Here is a 12130-nt window from a genome sequence, read left to right on the forward strand (position 1 = left end):
GTGTGTGTGTATATATATATATATATATATATATATATATATATATATGTAATTAGATTTTCTTTGGTCCTTAAAAATGGTTTAATGGTTGTCACTAAAATTTATAAGCAATAATTTGAAGTTAGTATTGATAAATTATTTTATAGCCTGTGAATAAACTAGAATAACTGTTTTAAATATAAACTAAAATACTGCCCAGAAAGAGGCAATGAATTATAAGCTATTAGAAAATATTTTCTAAATAAAAAATTATATCTTTATTTTCCTCATGAAAACTATAAATTCATAAAGTTAGACTTGCTTAGTAATATATGTCTATTATATATATTTTCTAGTGAAAAATGTTAAAATTTGGGGCACTTGTTAATATAAATTAACAATATTCCAAAAATAACTTTAACAGTAACATATTAATCTTAAATGTTTGTTTCCAAACAAATAGTATGTGAACATAAAAAGTGTTTGGGATTCAAATAATATGCATGTAATAATTGAACTATATATTCACATTCAGATAAACACACATCTTGTCCAAACATGCAAGACATAAAAATCCATATTTTCTTTTAAAAAATTTTCTCTTTATTTTTAAAATTATTTTACTTGTCAATGGACCTATTTTTATGAATTTATATGTGGTGCTTATAATTGAACCCATTGCCTTACACATGCTAAGCAAGTGCTCTCCTACTGAACTCTAATTCCACCCCCAAATCCATATTTTCTTGACCATAGAGTTATAAGACATCTAGAAAGGATTCATTGCAGAACTTGATTCAATCAACAATTTAAGTTCAGAAAACACTCTGGGAATGACTTTATATTCTCTGTAACTGTTTTTTACCTCATGTAGGCAAATACTGATCAGAAAAAAACAGAATTATCTAGAAATTTTATTCTCAGATTTCCTGATTGTCATCATACATATTACTTTAATTTCTTGAATAGCTCATGGAGAAACTTTCATTTCCTCAAGAACTAGTAGTATGAAGTGCACATTTGTACTGTAGAGTAGTGTTTATGCCAACTTCATGTTACACACATTTTTATTTTAGCAAAAATAAAAAAAAGAAGTTTCATAGACTGCTCACATGATAAAAGTGACTTGGATTCTGTTTTGCTTTTATAAATCTCTGATTCTTTGATTTGAGTTAATTTGAATTCAGCTTTCCATTATGACAGCACTTTACTTTGAAGTGGGATATTTGAATGTCAAGAATAAAAATCTCCTCCTTGTTGGTTGACAATTTATTAAAGCAAGAGGTCTCAGGAGATTAGCACACATAATATTGTAAGACATAATGTCATAAGGCTTGTCATTACAAAACAAACAATTTAATATAGATCAGAATGCATTTGAACTTCTCTTTTAAAAGTCAAAAAAGCTATTTAGAAGGATAATGTTTACTATTAATATGAATATATTATATTTTCTTTTGAAAAGAAAATGTCAAAAGTATAAAAAATTTTAAATATGCATGCATTAAATCCTATTCAAGTTAATAAAAATTGGCCATGTTCATACTAAAAAGAAATTTTCTGAAGAAACTTCAATAATGGGTTATCTTGCCTTTCTTTCCCACACAGAATTTTAATTGGTCCTCACCTGTTCCCATCACCAATATTATACTTAAAGTTTTACCATATTTGATTACCAATCATCTCATATTTCTTTAGAATAAGTTGGATGTGATGATTGTCATAATCCAACTTGTTTTATAGCACTCAAGTAGCAAGTTGAGGACTTAAGCTGAAGTACAATTTGAATTTGAATGTAGAAATGATTGAATTGCATAGGCAAGTATTGTGCTGTTATGCTGTAGCAGATCCTTCACTTTTAGATTTGTTAAAGCAAAAAATCCATCGATATATGGATATATTGCCGGAGCCATACTAGAAAAAAAAGATTATTCAGTGGTCATCAGAGGCGCATTTGTGTGTTACCTCACAGAACCACTGGAGTTAGATATTTTAGGAGATTTATTAAAAAAATTGGGTGAATTGGGGTGACAGACCTTTTAATATGTAAGCCATAGTATTGGATAAGTACATTTAACATTGTTGCAACATAAGGTCAAGCACTTAGACTATTTATCAAAATAATAAAGAAGCTCTCAAACTCTAGGTTTTATTTATTAAAATAGTGTAATACCAAAATGTATATGGGAATTTATGGGGAAAATCATAAAATAAACAAACATGTTTACTTGGTCCTTGGTGTTTCTTTTTTTTTCCTATGTAGCTATTTCATCTATTTATTATTTTTTAATTAATATATGACAGTGGAATGTATTACAATTCTTATTACACATATACAACACAATTGTTCATATCTTTGGTTGTATACAAAGGATATTCACACCAATTTATGTCTTCATACATGTACTTTGGATAATGATGACCATCACATTCCACCATCATTTCTAACCCAATGCTCACTCCCTTCCTTTCCCATCCCTTTGCCCTATCTAGAGTTCTATTTCTCCCATGCTCCCCCTCCCTACCCCACTATGAATCGAATCGCCCTCCTTATATCAGAGAAAATATTCAGCATTTGTTTTCTTTAGGATTAGCTAATTTCATGTAGCATTATCTCCTCCAACTCTATCAATTTACCTGCAAATGCCATAATTTTATTCTCTTTTATTGCTGAGTAATATTCCCTTGTGTATATATGCCGCATTTGTTTTTATCCATTCATCTACTGCAAGGCATCTAGGTTGGTTTCACAATTTAGATATTGTGAATTGTGCGGCTATAAACATTGATGTGGCTGTGTCCCTGTAGGATGCTGTTTTTAAGTCTTTGGGGTATAGACCAAGGAGAGGGATAGCTGGGTCAAATGGTGGTTCCATTCCCAGTTTTCTAAGGAATCTTCATTGCTTTCCATATTGACTACACCAATTTGCAGTCCAACCAGCAGTGAATACCTTTTTCCCCACATCCTCGCCAACATTTGTTGTTTGTCTTCCTAATAGCTGCCATTCTGACTAGAGTGAAATAAAATCTTAGAGTAGTTTTGATATGCATTTCTCTAATTGCTAGAGATGATGAACATTTTTTTCCATATATTTGTTAATTGATTGTATATCATCTTCTGAGAGGTATCTTTTCAGTTCCTTGGCCCATTATGAATTGTGTTATTTGTTTTATTGCTGTTTAGCTTTTTGAGTTTTTTTTATATATCCTAGAGATTAGGCTCTCTAATTGTTTCTTTTGCTGAGAAGAAACTTTTTAGTTTGAATGCATCCTATTTATTGATTCTTGATTTTAATTCTTGTGCTATAGTCTTTCCATCTTCTATATATCTTTCCATCTTCTAAGGTCTTCTTTGATTTCTTTCTTTAGGGTTCTGTTGTTTTCATTGTATAGATCTTTCACCTCTTTCATTAATTTGATTCTTTTTTTTTTTGAGGCTACTGTAAATGGGGTAGTTTTCCTCGTTTCTGAGGATTTGTCACTGATATACAGAAATGCCTTTGATTTATGGGTGTTGATTTTATATCCTGCTACTTTGCTGATTTAATTTACTAGTTCTAGTAGTTTTCTGGTGAAATTTTTTGGATCTTCTTGTTATAGAATCATATCATCAGCCAATAGTGCCAATCTGAGTTATTCTTTTCCTATGTGTATCCCTTTAATTTCTTTCATCTGTCTAATTGCTCTGGCCAGTTTTCAAGAACTATGTTAAATAGAAGTGGTGAAAGAGGACATTCTGTCTTGTTTCAGTTTTTAGAGGGAATGCCGTCAATTTTTCTCCATTTAGAATGATGTTGGCCTGGGGCTTAGCATAGATAGCCTTTATGATGTTGAGATATGTCTCTGTTATCCCTAATTTTTCTAGTGTCAAATGCCTTTTCTGCGTCTATTGAAATGATCATATGATTCTTATCTTTAAGTCTATTGACATGATGAATTACATTTATTGCTTTTTATATGATATAACAAACTTCCATCCCTGGGATGAACCCCACTTGATCATGGTCCATGATCTTTTTGGTATGTTTTTGTATTCGATTTGCCAGATTTTCTTGAGAATTTTTGCATCTATGTTCATTAGAGATATTGGTCTGAAGTTTTATTTCTTTGATGTGTCTTTGCCTGGTTTTTGAATCAGGGTGATATTGGCCTCATAGAATGAGTTTGGAAGTGCTGCTCTTTTTCTATTTCTTGAAATAAATTGGAGAGTATTGGTATTAGGTTTTTTAAAAAAGGTCTTGTAGGACTTGGCTGTGTATCCATCCACTCCTGGGCTTTTTTCTTTGTTGGAAAGCTTATGATGGTGTCTTCTATTTCATTGCTTGAAATTGATTTAAATTGTGTATATAATCCTGATTCAACTTGGTCAAATCATATGACTTTAGAAATTTGTCTCTGCCTTTGGTATTTTCTATTTTATTGCAATACAAGTTTACAAAATAATTTCTAATTATCTTCTATATTTCTGAAGTGTCTGTTGTGATATTCCCTTTAACATCACGTATGTTAGTGATTTGAGTTTTCTCTCTCCTTCTCTTCTTTACATGGCTAAGGATCTGTCAATTTTATTTATTCTTTCAAAGAACCAACTTTTTGTTTTGTCAAATTTTTCAGTTGTTTCTTTTTTTTCAGTTTCATTGATTTCAGCTCTGATTTTAATTATTTATTATCTTCTACTGCTTTGGGTGTTGGTTTATTCTTCTTTTTTAGCGCTTTGAGAATGTAGTGTTAAGTCATTTATTTGTTGACTTTTTCTTCTTTTAAGGAATGAACTCCATGCAATTAACTTTCCTCTTAGAAGTGATTTCATAGTGTCCCAGAGATTTTGATATGTTGTATCTGTGTTCTCATTCACCTCTTTTTTTAAATCTCCTCCTTGATGTCTTCTGCAACCATAGTTCATTCAGTAGCATATTATTTAGTCTCCAGGTCTTGGATTGGATTTTATTTCTTACTTTATCATTGATTTCTAATTTCATTCCATTATGATCTGATAGTATATCTACTTGTTTATATTTGCCAAGAGTTGCTTTGTAGCATAGTATATAGTCTATTTTAGAGAAGGATCCATGTGCTGACAAGAAGAATGTGTATTCTCTCATTGAAGGATGAAATATTCTACATATGTCAGTTAAGTCTAACTTATTGATTGTATTATTGAGTTCTATAGTTTCTTTGTTCAGCTTTTGTTTGGAAGATCTATCTAGTGATGAAAGAGGTGTGTTAAAGTCACCCAAAATTAGTGTGTTGTGTTCTATTTGACTCTTAAACTTGAGAAGAGTTTGTTTGATAAACATAGATTCTCCATTGTTTAGGGCAAATATATTTATATTTGCTAAGTCTTGTTGGTGTATGGTTCCCTTGAGCAGTATGCAGTGTCCTTCTTTATCCATTTTGGTTGACTTTAATTTGAAGTCTACTTTATTTGATATGAGAATGGAAAACCCTGCTTGCTTCTGCAGTCCATGTGAATGGTATGATTTCTCCCAACCTTTCACCTTCAGTCTGAATGTCTTTTTCTATGAGATGAGTTTCTTGGAGGCACCATATTATTATGTGTTTTTTAAAAATCCAATCTACTAGTCTATATCTTTTTTTAAAGAGAGAGAGAGAGAGAGAGAGAGAGAGAGAGAGAGAAAATTTTTTAATATTTATTTTTTAGTTTTCGGCAGACACAACATCTTTATTTGTATGTGGTGCTGAGGATCGAACCCAGCACCGCGCACATGCCAGGTGAGCGTGCTACTGCTTGAGCCACATCCCCAGCCCTAGTCTATATCTTTTGATTGGTCATTAACATTTAGGCCATTAACATTCAGGGTTATTATTGAGACATGATTTGTATTCCCAGTCATTTTTGTCTATTTTTGGTATTTAACGTGACTTGGTTTCTCCTCTGATTAGATTTTCTTTTGGTGTAATACCTCCCTTTGCTGATTTTCATTCTTGTTTTTTATTTCCTCTTCTTGGAATATTTTGCTGATGATGTTCTGTAGTTCAGGCTTTCTAGTTGTAAATTCTTTTAACTTTTGTTTATTGTGGAAGGTTTTTATTTCATCATCAAATCTAAAGCTTACTTTTGCTGGATATGAGATTCTTGGTTGGCATCCATTTTCTTTCAGAGCTTAGTATATGTTTTTCAATTATCTTCTGGCTCTGAAAGTCTGGGTTGAAAAATCTCCTGAGATACAAATTGGTCTCCATCTGTATGTGATGTGATGTGATTTTTCTCTCTTGTGGCTTTTAAGCTTCTATTATTCTGTATGTTAGGCATTTTCATTATAATGTGCCTTGGTGTAGATCTGTTGTAATTTTGTACATTTGGTGTCCTGTAAGTCTCTTGTATTTGGTTTTCCATTTCATTCTTCATGCTTTGGAAATTTTCTGATATTGTCTCATTGAAGAGATTGTGCATTCCTTTGGTTTAAAAATCTGTCTTCCATCCCAATAACTCTTAGATTTGGTCTTTTGAAGCTGTCCTATAATACTTGCATATTCTGTTCATGGTTTCTTACTGTCTTCACTGTGTGATCAACTTTATTTTCCAGATTGTATACTTTGTCTTCATTGTCTGATGTTCTTTCTTCTGAGTGATATAGTCTGTTGGTTAGCTTTCTATTGAGGTTTTTATTTGGTTTATTGTATCCTTCATTTCAAGGATTTCTGACTCTCTCTCTCTCTCTTTTTTTTTTCCAGAGCCTCTCTTTTTCTTGAAGTTAACTTTTGCTACCTGTTTTCTCCTTGTTGGAGTAATATTTTTTTTTTACCTGTGTTTTCTCATTTAGTTCATTCGTTAATACACAGATCATTTTCATTATGAACCTTCTAAACACTTCTCTGACATTTCATCAACTTTGCTGTCCATGGGTTCTGTTATTATAGTATTCTGGTTGGTTTGGGGCACTTTCTTCACTTGTTTTTTCATGTTCTCTATGTGTCTTCCTTTCTTGCAGTGTGAATCCTGGACCTGGGTCCCATGCAAGTTGGTGAGGGCAGATATGATCTGGGCCTGCCCTCATGGTAATCTGTTGATTGAAAGGGGTGTTCCTGTGCCAGAGGCTGGGCTCCAGAGGGTATCTACTAGTGGTGGGATCGACCTGGGCTCAATGTGAGCCTGGGTCCAGTGCAGGCTTGTGTGGTTGGATATCCTTGGTGTTTCTTTTACCACAGTTAACCTTGATAATAAATTTTAATTCAAATTCCTTATATGTAAAATTTATGTTTGAAAGCTAATGTACAGTTACTAATATCTAAAAAAAGGTAAAGGATTTAAAGGAGAGTATTGTTATTTGAATTATAAAATAGCCAGTTTAACTTAAATGTGTAGATTTGAATACATAAGTGAACAATTAATCTTATCTACTTCTATCAAAAATGGAAGTAGAACTATATTCAGGTACTTAGTTTTTCCCTAGACACACTCATGCCTGCTCTGCTCTCTCCTTCTCTCTCCCTCTGTCTCCCCTCACATCTATTTTAGTAACCCTGGACAATATAAACATGTAATTCAATAAAATGTATTAGAGACAATTTATGTTTAGCAACTATTACCTGTCAATAACTGTAATAGATGTATATCATACATAAAAAATCAGGAGTAAATTGCTTAAGGTTGTCATTGGTGTGTTATATATCTTAAAGGTATTTATGTTCTGTATTATTTGATTTTCAAGCCTATGATCATGTTTAATGAAAAATTCAGGATCTATTTAAATGTAGAGAAAGGTTAATCCAAAAGTACTAATTGGTGATTATTGGTATAATTAGAGTGCATCCTTTTATTAATTCCATACTTATCAATTTGTACATGTGTTAATCTGGACATGCAAACTGGAACATCATTGAACATCATATAACTAATAGTGAATTTAATATAATTATCCAGTCATTCAACAAATGCCACAAAAAATCTATTAGATTCTAGTTATACATATATTTACATATATCATAAGACTACTATGAATTAGTTTTCAGTATGGAATATATGGAAAATGAATGAAAAATTTAACATATAATATTTGACATAAATGTATCATCCTCTATATCAGTCATAAATGAATAGAATTTAGTAATATAAACATTACCAAATAAATTTAAGAGCATATACCACTAAGACAGTCGTCAGAACCAACTATATAAATAATAGGAAAGTCTATTATAACTGTGAAGTCACTACTAAAACTGTAGTTTATATATATTTAAAAGCTTTACATACATATAACTATAATTTTTACTGTATTCAATAGTCAGGCTGCAGTCAAAATACTGACGTAACTAAATGAATAGCAATTTTAAGTATGAAATTAGGGCTGCAAATTTAATGGTTTATTTTATGTATTAATTGGCTGGACCATGATATGTTCAGATATCTGGTAAAATATTATTCTGCATGTATCTGTGGGAGTGTTTCTGGATGAGCTATCATTCGAATTGGCAGATTTAGTAAACTAAATAGCCCTCTCAAATGTGGGTGGGTTTCATTCATCAACCGAAGAATACAACAAAAGTTCATCCTTTCTGAATAAAGGGAAAAACATTCCTACCTTGAACTCAAACTTTATTTCCTCTTGGGATTTCAGTCCTCTTGCACTTAAGCTGGATCTATACCAGTTCTGGCTCTCAAGTTTTCTGACTTAGAGTGGAACTTTATTCCATTGACATTTCTGTGATCTCAAACACCATCCCAGAGTCTTTGAGACATGTCAGCCTCCACAAATGCATGAGCTAATTTCTTATAATTAATTTCTCTTCTCTCTCTTTTGATAATATTTATAATGGTGTACATAAATAAATTCATATATGAATATGTACACATTACCACAATCATCTGGTAATTATCTTTGTTTCTTTGGAAAATTATGTTATGCTATAAAGATCATTCTTACAAAGAATGCATACTGCTCCTTAAAAATATTTGTTTTCCTAGGTCTTCATCCATTGCTTAATAAATTAGTGATTGCTGAATTAGAAAGTCAGAAATATATTTTTATTGATAAAACATGTTTTCCTGTAATTTCTTGTTTTAATGTAAATTATAATTGTCAACAGTCTCTTTTATTCTGTTCTAATTTTATATACATTTTTTCTATCACCATAAGACATTAACATAATCAGTATGTAAGCAAATTTCAACACACTTGGTTTAAAGATTACTCGGCATGATTCATGAAAACTTTTAAGAAATGGATTCTTTTTCCGTGTTTAAAGCCTTTGGGGACATACATGAATTCAGTTTTTAACCTAGGAAACCTTGGTGCAATGGACAAGAAATTTATTTTATCCAAAAGTGTGGAACATAATTTAGTGAAAAATTGTTCACTGTAAAAATACTGATGCTGAGGAAATGTATTGAATTTGAAAATTTGTCTCTAACATTTATCTCTGCTGTGTGTGACTGGGACTTAAGCAAGTTTTATGAGTTTTCAGAAGATCAGAAGTTATTCACTTCCTCTAAAGAATTCTTATCTTTTTAGTCTTAGAAAATTGTACAGCCTTCCATTAAAAAAAATACAAATACTTTGTCTACAGTTTTTTTTTTTTTAAACTGAGACAGTTTTCTTGAGTATTCCAGGGGATCAGTAACGTCTCTTGATTAATCTTGACTCAATTGTTAAGGACTATTCTTAAGTAACATATGCTAAGAACATTATTTGAAACTATATTTTACTATTAGTTAATACTATTATATTTAAAACATAAAAAATATTTGCACTAATACATAAAAATTCAGGAAAGTGAAATTATAAAAAAAAGTTAACATAAAACATAAACTTTGGTTTTTAGAAAATTAAAAAGTAATAAGTATTAAAATTGTCTTAATTTCATAGAAGATTATGTTAATTAAAATATGCACATGATATCTATAAAATTTTACTTATTTTTTTCCTAAAGTGGAATAAGTTGAATGTTGTTAATTATTCCATGGAATCCTGAAAGGGGACTATTTTGAAAGTACTGGCAATAGAAAAAAAAGTAATTGATTATAAATTAAGTATACAGGCTGCAAAGAAATTATGGAATTCAGTAAATATGTCAAGACTTATTTCTTTCCCTGAGAAAAGATCTCTTTTCCACTGTAATTGCTGGCAAAAGTAAAGGAATGTAAGTGCAGATTTTCGGTTGTAAATTAGGATTCAACAATATTGAATTTACACTTCTCTGCTGTCATACAGACTGGAAACCCAAGAATAATTTTACTCAGAATTCTAACCAACATAACACTAGAATCAAATTCCCACATCAAGAGGTATTTATGTAATATATACTAATTGAAAACTATAATTTTCTTCCAACAGGATAAAAATCCCATGAAGAGAAAGTAGACATAAAATTTTGCCTTAGTTCTGGGAATTCTTTTGAAAATAATCTCTGTTATTGCTATTAGTGACTGAGACCATTGGAGAGCGTTTATGTTCTGAATTCTAGTAGCATATTCTTTCTATCACTCAGTTGGCTTTCCTTTAGATTTGCCAATGCATAATACTTTATATATCATCCCTTCCAGTTTGATAGCTATAGGACAGTTTGTGTATTCTTTTTTTGATAAATGAAGTGTTCCGAATTCAGGGTTTTATAAAAATTATCAGCATCATATAAAGTGAAAATACAAAACAAACCATGATTAAATAATTAGGCTTCCTTTATAAACTTAATTAAAGCAAAACTACAATACAGTTTTGTTACTATTTTAAAACACAAGGTTTTAAATTACATTTCTTGAAACTTAAAAAAAAAAACTACTACAAAACAAATTCTACTTTTTTAAGACCAAGAATTATTTTTCAAGTAGTTTTATCCATAACTAATCAACTCCCCATCCTTCCCATCCCACCTCCAAAGGCCCAAGTAGTTATCTATAGCAGCCCAGAAGTCCAGCTGCTGCTTCTAGAGGATTGTTGTCCTAAAGCCAAAGTTGGATCTGTTGACACAGAAGATGCATCTTGGACAACGACAATGATGATGGATACTAAAAACCACTGATCTCTGGTGCACCTGTGCTGAAAGAGAGGGCTGCTCCTATACAACTTCGTGCTTACTCCTCCAAGTCTATCATTCTCTTGTTTATCAATTCATTCCATTCTTCTACTGTATGTTCTCTTTCATTCAATCAATTGTGAGGTATTTGGGGTGATGGGGCTTCTGCTTCAGAAGGATCCTGAGAACTTCATCTATAGAGATTCTTCTAGATGTGCACCTGTGACCAGCATTTTGGATAGCAAATCTGTTACTTAACTTGCTCTATGCTTGTTGTCTTCTGAGTCAGCTGGAAAACATACATCTGGGAAGTTTCTCAGTGCTATCTCCAGCATATTTAGGACTGTTTTCAACATATTTCTTACTGTAACCAACAGTTTCTTCATGAATTCAGGACATGGTGCCTCAAGCTGTTTGACAACTTTATTTCACTGGTCAGTATCATCTGTATGTTGGAAGAAAACTTTGGATCCTTTATCCCACCATGTATCTAACAAACCAAATATCAATTCTTTCCTTGAAGTCCATGTTCAGGATGATCTTGGGCCCTCTAGAGCAGTGCATCACTACATGAAGAATCATCATAAAACTTGTTGTTGAAGTCCCAGTCAATTCAAAATATTTTTTTTCAAATTGCAGTCTTATGTTACTACTATATTACTGGGCTTTAAGTGCCACTGAATAATTCCAGCAAAGAGAAGGTGCTAGACTCCACACTGCATCTGAAGAGAAAGTAGGACATTCTTTCATGATCTTTCATGAGGAAACACTTGGAAAAAGATTGCATCCATGAACTTCATGACTAAATATCTTCTCCTGGGATATTTCTGTGGTATGCGAACTTTCAAAGTCCATCAAGTTTTTTGTTGTTGTTTATATTATACTATATTATATTAGTACTGAGGATTGAACTCAGGGGCACTCAGCCACTAAGCCACATCCCCAGTACTATTTTGTATTTTATTTAGAAACAGAGTCTCACTGACTTGCTTAGTGCCTCACTTTTGCTGGGGCTGACTTTGAACTTGCAATCCTCCTGCCTCAGCCTCCAAAACCACTAAGATTAAAGCATGCACCACTGCACCCAGCCCAATCAAGTTTTTATGTAGCCTCATTTATTATGAGTTAGATTCTGAAATAGACAGCTCAGCTTCTTAATTGCTACCTTTCTGTTAAA

The 12130-nt window shown here is 31.8% G+C and overlaps 1 pseudogene; it reads right to left on the reverse strand.

Moving 5' to 3' along the window:
- Positions 1–10863: 10863 nt before the first annotated feature.
- On the reverse strand, positions 10864–11675 carry LOC107151168 (annotated as a pseudogene).
- Between the last annotated feature and the right edge of the window lie 455 nt (positions 11676–12130).

Source organism: Marmota marmota, unplaced genomic scaffold (genome assembly GCF_001458135.2).
Source record: "Marmota marmota marmota unplaced genomic scaffold, marMar, whole genome shotgun sequence".
Lineage (NCBI taxonomy): Eukaryota > Metazoa > Chordata > Mammalia > Rodentia > Sciuridae > Marmota > Marmota marmota.